Source organism: Takifugu flavidus, chromosome 11 (assembly GCF_003711565.1).
Source record: "Takifugu flavidus isolate HTHZ2018 chromosome 11, ASM371156v2, whole genome shotgun sequence".
In the NCBI taxonomy this organism is placed as follows: domain Eukaryota; kingdom Metazoa; phylum Chordata; class Actinopteri; order Tetraodontiformes; family Tetraodontidae; genus Takifugu; species Takifugu flavidus.
The window spans coordinates 8064819-8074834 of record NC_079530.1 but is presented as its reverse complement, the minus strand read 5'-3'; the positions used below and the strand labels follow the sequence as shown (position 1 = coordinate 8074834).

The 10016-nt window shown below is 42.4% G+C and overlaps 1 long non-coding RNA gene across 1 annotated transcript; it reads right to left on the bottom strand.

Annotated features, from left to right (window-relative positions):
• Positions 1 to 404: 404 nt before the first annotated feature.
• On the bottom strand, positions 405 to 8012 carry LOC130534011 (uncharacterized). The gene is made up of 6 exons (XR_008952775.1): positions 7926 to 8012; positions 7397 to 7491; positions 6406 to 6462; positions 2457 to 2654; positions 736 to 861; positions 405 to 654 (listed from the first exon to the last, which is right to left on the bottom strand). It is a non-coding gene; the product is annotated as an uncharacterized LOC130534011 (long non-coding RNA).
• Between the last annotated feature and the right edge of the window lie 2004 nt (positions 8013 to 10016).

Sequence of the window (10016 nt, the reverse complement as noted above, 5' to 3'; positions counted from 1 at the left end):
GACACGACAGCTAGGCAGTAAAACCACACGGATGATTGAACAATATCATTGTGGACACAGGAAGTTCGGTTTAAGCCTCCAGAATGTGCCCAACCAGGAAGCCTGTCAGGGATGAGTTAATTCTTGTTAAAAATGTATAATAAAAAAAATAGAACTAAAATGTCTTCAAAGACGGAAGTTTGGACAGATGATGAAACAGCTCTGGGTGAAAACACAAGCTGAAATGTAATGAGACTCACAAACGAGAAAGAGGCGTTGACGGCGTGCCTGTAGAAATTCACAAATACCTTTTCAGCTGCAATTGTGGCAGTAAACTGTCAGGCAGGCGAAAGCACCGACGGAGAGAATACAAGGCTTTCAAGCGGAGCGAAATTCTCGGCGTTCAAATGGAGTTGATTCAAATTTGAACAAGAGTTCATTTTCTAAAGGATTGAAGCCCAAATGAAGATCAACCAAACATCAAAAAATACGGTTTCCATTCAGATTTCAAGTAAAATAAGTTTGAAGCTCAGAGACCTTTATTAAACATGGGTTTTGACAAGTATCATGATAATACGAGTATAATGCTTATTAAAAAAACATGACGGGATGACTTGTCCCTGAACAGCAGCCATCATGATATATTTATACAGCAGCTCACAGGATTGTAGAAATCTATAAGACAAGAGAAACAAGCAGGAAAGCATGACAAGTCCGCGGGTGTAGCAGCACAGCCATCCAGACCATAATACTTACCTGACAGACCTAATAAAGGAATAGAAGTCACGTTATCCAGCTGAAAGTAACATGGAGGCACAGGAGGCAGAAAGGACTTGTGTCCCATGTGGATGCATCAATTAAAACGCCTTCAACACAGACGCCCTGCAAATGGAGATTATGCGTGTTTATGGCCTGAATAATTTAAGTGTCCTATTGCAGCTGCTGGCACAGAGAACTATGAGACCCAAAGGGACCCAGAACCCAACACAACAATCTGCACACGTGCTCTTGCAAGCTTCCTTTATATTCTTCAGCGGTTTTAACATGCTTAGATCACATTAGGGGAAACTTATTTAAGGAATCAAACCATCCTTTCTTAAATTCTTTATTTTGACTAATCTGTGTTCACTCGGCTGTATCGTTTCTTAAAAAAAAAAAAAAAAAAAAATCCCAACTGGATGGCTTTTTGGAGCCAAACGGATTATATTACCTCAGTTCACTAAGCAAAATTGATATTAAAGTGTGGGCAGGGAGAAAGTGCTCCATAAATTTCCATAAATACTGACAGTTTAAACTCATCAGAAGCATTCGGATACGGTGGGATGATTATTCCTCGGAAAAAGAACAACTTCCTTCAGATGCAGTGGGCAGCAGTCTTCCCGGCAGGTACAGGTGAGACAAACGTACCTCAGGACTTCACCTGCCATGTCCTGATGGCCTCGTCCATCACTTTGCCACATTGACACTTTAAACTGGTTACGTCAAATTAAGCTGATGTATCATGGAGCTAAGGTGGACCTTTAAAATTGGTTTTGCGGCCTGTTACGAGGAATAGCCCTAGATTCATCATAAGTGCCTTTTATTTGTCCCCAGGCAGGATCCTGTGCTCTTTACTCTATTCCTCTGACTATAAAGCAGCTACGAGTCGTCTGTGAAACTGCCGCTCTCCTGCTTGGTTATTGACAATAATGGCATGATGAGGTAAACTGCATCTTTAACCTCTATGTGTTGCTCACTAAATGCTTTTGAGCTATTACGGCTACAAGCTATTTTCTGCAATCGTGACCGGTTTCATGTCACCGTGCGTTATCTTCATTTCAGCCTGTTGTAGCAGTGTGGATGGGTGCTCATTTATAGTGACCCACCTCGCCCTGCAGGTGCTCACCCGCCAAGCTTTGTGACAACGTAAAGTTAAGGAGAAAACAAGCTGTGCCATTTTTTGATCTCCTTAATTTGTTTTCCCATCAGCTTTTAGCGCTCAGTAAAGTACCTTGCACTGTATGTGACATGCACCGGTTTGAGAGGATAGTGGTTGTTCTCTTAGAGCTCCGAATATTGTCAGTGCCATCAGCGAGGGGCTGAGGATTGGTGGAGTCAGTTCGAGGAGTACCGGATGACCTCCCGAGCCAAAGCTGTGTCACCTTCTGCTGCTGATAATGCACGTCAAACACTCAGCATGATCAAAGATTTAATAAAACCCTCGATAAAGTCAGAGGATCCTGGAGGGATGAATGACCGGCTTACTGATTATCAATTACTGATTGGAGTGTTACTTTTCCCTTCTGTAGCACCACTGTGTGAGGCTGTTCTGTCACGATAACAAAAAAAAGCGCACTCTCCTGATACTGCAACTCATAACAGCCTAGGAAGAGGAACCTGGATCAGCATTGGTCAATGCACCTATTACAGAAGATACCAGGGACAATCTTTCAAGTCTGCTCCTGCTTCCATGTGGTCTTTTGGCTTCTCTTTTATACCTCCAGTTCAGAAAGCTTTGGGACATCCTGTTCACATTAACATAATAGATGTATGGGTCTGGTCTCTCCTCTTTAAGGTCAGCCATTGTCAGGAGGGCCCCACCTCTGTACGAGCCTGGTCCTGTTCAAGGTTTCTTCCTGTTAAAAGGTTTTTTCTCCTGCCACTGTTGCTTGTTGGGGGCGTCATGCTCTGGGTTTCTGTAAAAGTACGTTATTGACATTGCAATTTCAAGCTGGGAGCTGATTGGATTAAACATTTGACAGACATATTACCTGTAAATTAGTTTTTATGTGTTAGCATGTATCAGCGATACATTAAGCTTTCTGCTGAGAGAAAGTAATGGATATGTAAAATGCACACATCACGTTTAAATCTTAAAGAGCCGTGGCAGAATCATAGGTTTGGTTCAGTCTTCATTAATCTGTCAACAAGCCATGAACTGCATGGTGGGTCCCAAATTATTGCACACTTCAATATCAGAAATGACTGGAAACCTATAACTGGAGAAGACAATGTTTTACCTTGCATCCCCCCAACAATGATGAGCAGCTCATTTTACTAGGATCTTTCAGAAATAAGAAGTTTTCCACCAACATCTCATTAGCCGAAGCTTAAAGTGAGGCAGTATTACATTTATGCTTCAGCTGTCAATCTGGAGTTTAAGCAGACAGGACAAAGGGACTAAGACAGAGGCAGAAAGATAAAGACAGAATGAGGTTAAGCACACAACATACTAATCTCCTATATCCGTTCACACAGAGACACTTGCCAAGCTTGAATGGACAACATTGGGTTTTTGTACTTTAGACATACAGTATATACAGATCCAGAGAATTGTGTCCTGCCTTTTGATGGTGGGTCAGAGTGGGACAAGGAGAAGATGGAAGTCAATGATTAATAATGCATTCAATGTGAGCTGACAGTTCCTCTTTGATGGGTAGCTGCCTGGTTGGGGAAAATTCTGACTAGTCTCAGGAACACATTACTCAGTGTGTGTGTGTGTGGGTCGTATGTTTGCTTTTATGTTATCGTGGGCCTCCAGCTCAGACCAGTCTCTCTCCATCACTTGAAGTACCTGCTTGAGCCATTTTATGGTGGCACACGGTGCCTGTCTTGGTTTGTATATCAGCCACAGGAGAGTCCCCCCGACGTCAGCCAATCCAAACAAAAAACAGGACAGAATTTCTCGGTAACCTTCAAAATAACCAGGATTCTCATACCCAGCTACAGTGATGGGGATGGATTTTCCCTTCACTGGCTGTCAACTAACTAGTTAAATATTTTACAGCTATTTGTTTAATTCAATAGATTATAGCCCTAAGGAGGGGACCATTAATGTTATTTGCTGCCCTTTCTCGATACACTTTTCTCTGCCACAGGGGCTGCTGGGCTCTGCCGTCTTCTTCCGGCCAATTCTGTACATCTACAGAATGATTGTATTAAAGAATTAAAGAACCCAGCATTCTGGACCTCTCTAGCGTTTTGTCAGTGTGGATTCCCAGATCAATGTAGCTGTCCACGCTGTCCTCAGTGGTACCCACGATGAGACTGGTCCCTGAAGTACCCCTGTTGGGCTCTCTGTGGCGCCTGCCATATTGTTTCCAACCAGTGGAGCGTGTCCAGCAGCTTCCAGAGGAAGGCAGGTTGCACAATATGTCATTGCATGCCTCCTCCAGTTAGGTGTGGGGGAAAATAGCACATCGGGCTCTTTTGGATAATGCTGGGAGTTTCTGGTGAGTGTTGCACATGAGGAGGTGACATATGAACAGTGACAAACGCAACAGTCACAATTCCAACAGTTAGAACAATAGTTGTAGAAACTGCGTGACTATTTTTGAGTTCCTGTCTCCAAGAACACGCTGTGTCCGTTCACGTCAAGAAGGCCAGTATAAAACTAAACAACACTATTTTGTAGACGCTGTAATTACTTGATTTTCTTTAGGACACTAAAATCTGACTTGGTCATCAAAATAACTGTCAGTTTTCCCTTTAAGTCTGACAATTGAGGTTAAAATGGCTGCTATTCCCGAATGATAAATGTCTGCATCTCTACACTTCAATCACACCTTAACTGACAAAAAAACAACAAAAAAACCCCATTAGTACATTCATAGATCAATGTTGAACTAGACTGTACGTTTTGGAAATGCCTTGCACCAATCCATTTTGTGTTGTTTTTTTATGAGCTCTCATCTTTTAAACTATTCCAACACACTGATAGCCATTTAAGTCGCTTTCAAGGACTCACTGTTTTCTTTTTGGTGCGTTGTCCTGGAAACTGCAAATAAAGTCTTTCCCGTATGTATATGACGCGTGGATTTCTACTAGATTTGCTGAGGTGTTGGCTCTGATTGCATGCCCAGGAAGATTAATTCCACAATAAGGACAATGCCAATCAGGGCAGAGTACCCCATTAAACTCAATCAAATAAAAACAATCATTGATCTGGAATCCTGTGAAAAACAGGCTCCTTGGTCCATAATGCTCCTGTTTCACCAAGCAGAAAATGAGCCTGCCCACAATCAAACCAGAACACACAGCAGGTGATGAAGACAATATACCTTCTTATGTCTGATTACAAAAAAAATCAATCAATCAATCAAATAATCCAATTTGTTACAGTAAGTAACATAAAAACCAAACAAAAACAGCATGATTGAAGAGTACAATGCCAATCTGAAGTAGCGCTTTGTACCGCACGGGAAAATGTTAAGAACTGTCGTCTTTCTGAATATCTGGAGCAGTTCCATTATGCAGCCTTACATGAAGGTGAGTCAACAGGGAGGACAAAGGACCAGATGAGGGAGAGGGATGGAGTCAGTGGCTAATCTCTCATTTAACATCTGCTTTCTTGTTCCTGAAGCCGGGGAAATAGCTCCAGCTCATCAGCTGATTAAAGCTATAATCAGTCACCCCGGGTGTGTGTTTGCATATGTGTGTGTGTGCACAGTTGGAACAGTAATAAGGGGTTCTGCTGTTACACAGGAAGTCAATTTTTACTGCTGTGACATGGCGCAATGGTATTTGTTTTAATTGTATTTTGTACAGCAGTGTCACATGGTCAAACATTGGCATGCATCCATGTACAATTTTAATATTCCACAAGGAAAAATGCTATCATGAGCTGATTTTCCAAATTGTGTAATGTCAATAGAGAGAGCTGCACATATATTCCTGCATATGCTGCTTCATATAAGCATCAAAAGCTTGCGTGGAGTGTGATTTTGCCAAAAAAGAGTGTGTTTATAGCAGTAGAGTAGATAAAATAATTTTATCTACACTTCCTGAATTTGATTGAATCCGAGTTACATAAAAATCTGTCCAAATCTCCTGGCACCAGTGAACACACACACACACACAAGTGCATGTGTCTGTCTGAGGCTGTGTTCGACTGTGTGTGAGGGGGGGAAAATTGCCAGAGGAGACAAACAAACACATCTTTCACACTGAGCCCACATGGTAACCAGGGAACACAAAAAAATAAAGAGATGGAGCGACTGCATGCAAGAGGGGATGCAAACAGATGCTCAGGGATGAGGAATGAAGAGGAGTGAAGGGCGGAAACAAGGCTTCGTAAGCTTCTATGGTTGGATTTTAGCATAATAGCTTCCAGCTCCCTTAATCAACTCCCATATATCCTCACACACACTAACGGCAGAAACACCAAATTCGTGATTTGGCTTAAGGTTTAACTTCTGTAAAAACGTCAAATCTGAAATAAATTGCATTTATTCAAGCTATAAAAAGGAGATGTGGCTTTTAACATTAGCCTAGAATGTGGGATTTGTGCAGATAAAGGAACCAGTATATTAAGTGGAAAAATCAAATGAATTTATAGTGATGTTCTGCATTTACATGCAGCAGACGTTTGCTGTAGCCCCTGTGCCCTAATATATAATCAAACTAAAGAATTCCCAAACCTGGCAGACAAAACAATATACTTAACACCTTCTGCTCAATCAAAAATCCCTTTAAATCAGATCCATCTGGATGGGTCTCGGTTACCTTTGTGAAGAAAACACAACAGGTTAGCAAAAAAAAGCCAATGTCAACATTCTACAAATGATTCAGTTTGAGTTAACTGGTACCATTCACACTTAAACTGAAGGATTCCCTCTTTTGCTAATCACATTAAACTCCACAAGTCACTATTGGCCTCAGAATACAGCAGAGGAGCCTGAGGAGTGAGTTCAGTCACCCTGTGAGTGAGATTAATTAAAACGGTGTCATTTTGGGGGAGTGAGTATTCTTGACAGCCATCTGTGCTCTAAAAAAAATTCAACATTCTGTTTCTCAGTGCGTTCTGCAGCTGGGCTGTTCTCTCCTCAGGGCCCGTGTGTGTACATGAGCAGAGACATGGAAAAGTTGTGTTCCAACAGTCATGCATGAAGTTTCATTTGTTGTCACAAAAGGCCTTTAATCCATTTTACGCTGTAATCCTTTCAAATCTGGTGCCTAAGTGGGACCATTTAGAACAAAAAAAGGACTTTGTCTATGACAAAATCCATTAAAATAATCGAATGATTTATGCTCACTTTAACCCCCCCCCCCCAAAAAAAGAGAAAAATTCCCAACATTGTGGGGAGGCCACCCAGAAAAACATGATCGTTGCTTTAGAACACATAATCCTGCATCTCCCACATGTCTTTGACGCTGCTGAGCTGTGGCGTGATGAACTGGCGTGGATATAAGTGGATGGATATGCCAGAATGATCCGGACAAATTGCACCACACTGCAGCCGCTCACATCTGCATACACACTGCAGTAATTTGCCCATCTATTGAATTTGCAAAATTTCCCATCATCCCATCATCCATCCACCTGTCAACATGAGGATTGTCCCGCATGAGCACCACCACCCAGCATGCTCTGAGGAGGAGGGGGGGGGGGTTTAACATATTTTTCCATACTCCTCAAGAATGCTACAGAGCCACTAACCTCTTTTTGAGTGAAAAGCAGAGAAAGGGATGTTCAGAGCTGAGGCAAGCGGCGCTGTGCTGCTTGCTGGAGGTGCTGAAGCACCGAGCTGTGCCCTGCAAAAACGGACGGCTTCGCTTGGTTGTTAAATGTAAATAGCTGTTCAAAAGTTCACATGCTCAACTCCTCCTCAACCCATTCAAGGCCGTAACACAGAGCGGATCACTCATCACTCTTTACCGCAAAGCCTCCAAGGTTTCTCTGCAACCCTTGGCCAATCCTGTTTGTGTAAAGTAATAAATGCTTCACAAAAGTTCAGAGGGAAGGAGGGCTAGCGACACATTTTACCAAAACATACATTATTGGATTTGCAGAATATTGCATCATCCATCTTTTCTCACTACATCCAAGCTTTTCTTCGGGTGTTATTATATTAGGAAAAAATATCTGGAAAAGAAGAAAAAGAACATGACCTACAGCCACAGGTTGAACTTGAGTATTTGCCCTGCCATACCATGTAATAGGTACATGTAACAGGAACGCAACTCACCGCCTCATAGAGGTTATTAAGAGGAAAACCATCCTGAGGAGAAAGGAGCAGATAGAAGAGGGATGATTCAAACTCTCGTCTCAGCTCAACAGAATAGGATCATCTGCAAAATCAGACATGAAATCCTGTGGTTACCAAAGTGGGCTCCCTCCAGTTCCCTGGCCACACACAGAAATTCTGTCCACAAAAGCTATGAACAGAACCGGTGAGAAAGGACAGACCTGCTGGAGACCAAACAGCCTTAAACATCGGACCCCGTACTCATGGAACGTTCCTATGGCGGATGCTACGAGACTTTCCCAGGGAGGCTGAGAGGTGTGATTCAAAGTTTGCAGAGATAATGCAAAGGAAGCCAACTGAAAAAGAGCAAGAAACAAACCAATGGACTCATGATGTCACCATGAGTTTGAAACGGCAAGAAAGAACGTTGATAATGTCGTCACCATCATTTCTTACTCTCACGTACACAGTCAGGATAGAACAGAGATTTCTGCTTTAGAGCACCAATAAAGAGCTGAAGGAGAGGTCCATGGTGACACACACACACACACACACACACACACACACACACACACACACACACACACACACACACACACACACGATCAAGCTCCAGCTCACGTCTGCCGCTGACAAAATGTCCCACTCAATCATGTTCGCTTTTCTACCTTCATTGTCACTCTACAATGCCACTGCAGCGTGCGTAAAACACCGCCACGCATTTTTCACATTCACACCCTTATCTTGTTAAAACGTTGAGGCTCCATATTACCAATTATTTCTTATTTAACCCGGTTCCTAAAATGAGCATCTTTCATGTAAAATAGAGAAACTCAATTCCTGTTTTGTGCTTTTCCACTGTGATCGCTGGTGTCCGTGAGCCAGTTTACCTGACCGTGAAAGTCGGATCATTATCTGATTTCTGGAGTTATCAGATTAATCAAGTAATTGAATAATCTGATAACTAATCTGATTAATAACTGACGAGGTAACGGCAGCAGTAGGATCATGAGAAATCCGACTGGTCCACCCACATTTGGCTCCAATTCTCCTGTGTCTTTGTGGACGCTCACCAGTTAATCCGATTGAATTAGTTCTTTGACATCGGCGGACAATTTAAAAACTGGAGTGACACAGTCACAATGCGAGCGGAAGACAGGAGACAACAAACTTGGCGCGGAATCAACAGCGGAATCAAGGAGCGTCTTCCGGGGTGAAGACGAGACAAATTTCCTGTTAATTGAAATGAAAACCCAACCAGACAAAATCAGGTCATTTATTGAAAATAATGAGCAGTTTGTGTCACTACGCACATCTCTCCTTCAAAAGAAATCACACAAAGGGACTGAACCCCATAAAACAGGGTGTTTCAATCATTAAATTCCTGAAACGGACGTAAACACGTCGGATCCGATGACTCCCGGGTATCAGATTTTCATGGTCATGTAAACCGGCCCACTGACAGCAGCGTTTAGAAACAGTGGAGGCGTTAATACAAGAAAAAAAACCACTCACCAAAGCAGTCACCTATTGCATTTGATCTCACTTACTGATAAAAATTGGATTGAAAAACCTCAGATTGAATAAGATGCTCCGCTCTCTACCGTCCAGTATCTCCCCTTTATCAAGTCACTCCCAAATGTTTACGTGTGCTCCTCCAGCAGCAGTAACCCATTCCTGCACTGGCAAACAAAATTACATCTGTTAGGCTGAGGTGGGTCTATGTGGATATAGAGATAAAGAGACAGCATGCAAAAATCTCATTTATTACTGCCGTCACAGGGTTGTTCTGACAATACAGCCACGGTCCTCACACTGATATAAAAAAGCATTATAGAAGCTGACAAGAAATAGTGTGAAATTCTTTGTGTTTCATTGTGAGTTGGACCATGTTTATTCATGGTTTTGGTTGTAAGACAGCAGAAATGGTCCCCAAATGTTCTCAGGGTGGTTTGTTGTGCGGGAGGGAGGACGATGTGCTGGTTCAAGTCTGGTAGAAAACAGGCGCATTTGCTATAAATAATCTGCCACACATTCGCTATTTAAAGGTGAATGTATGGCAGACAAGAGAGAAAGCAATTATTAAGATGT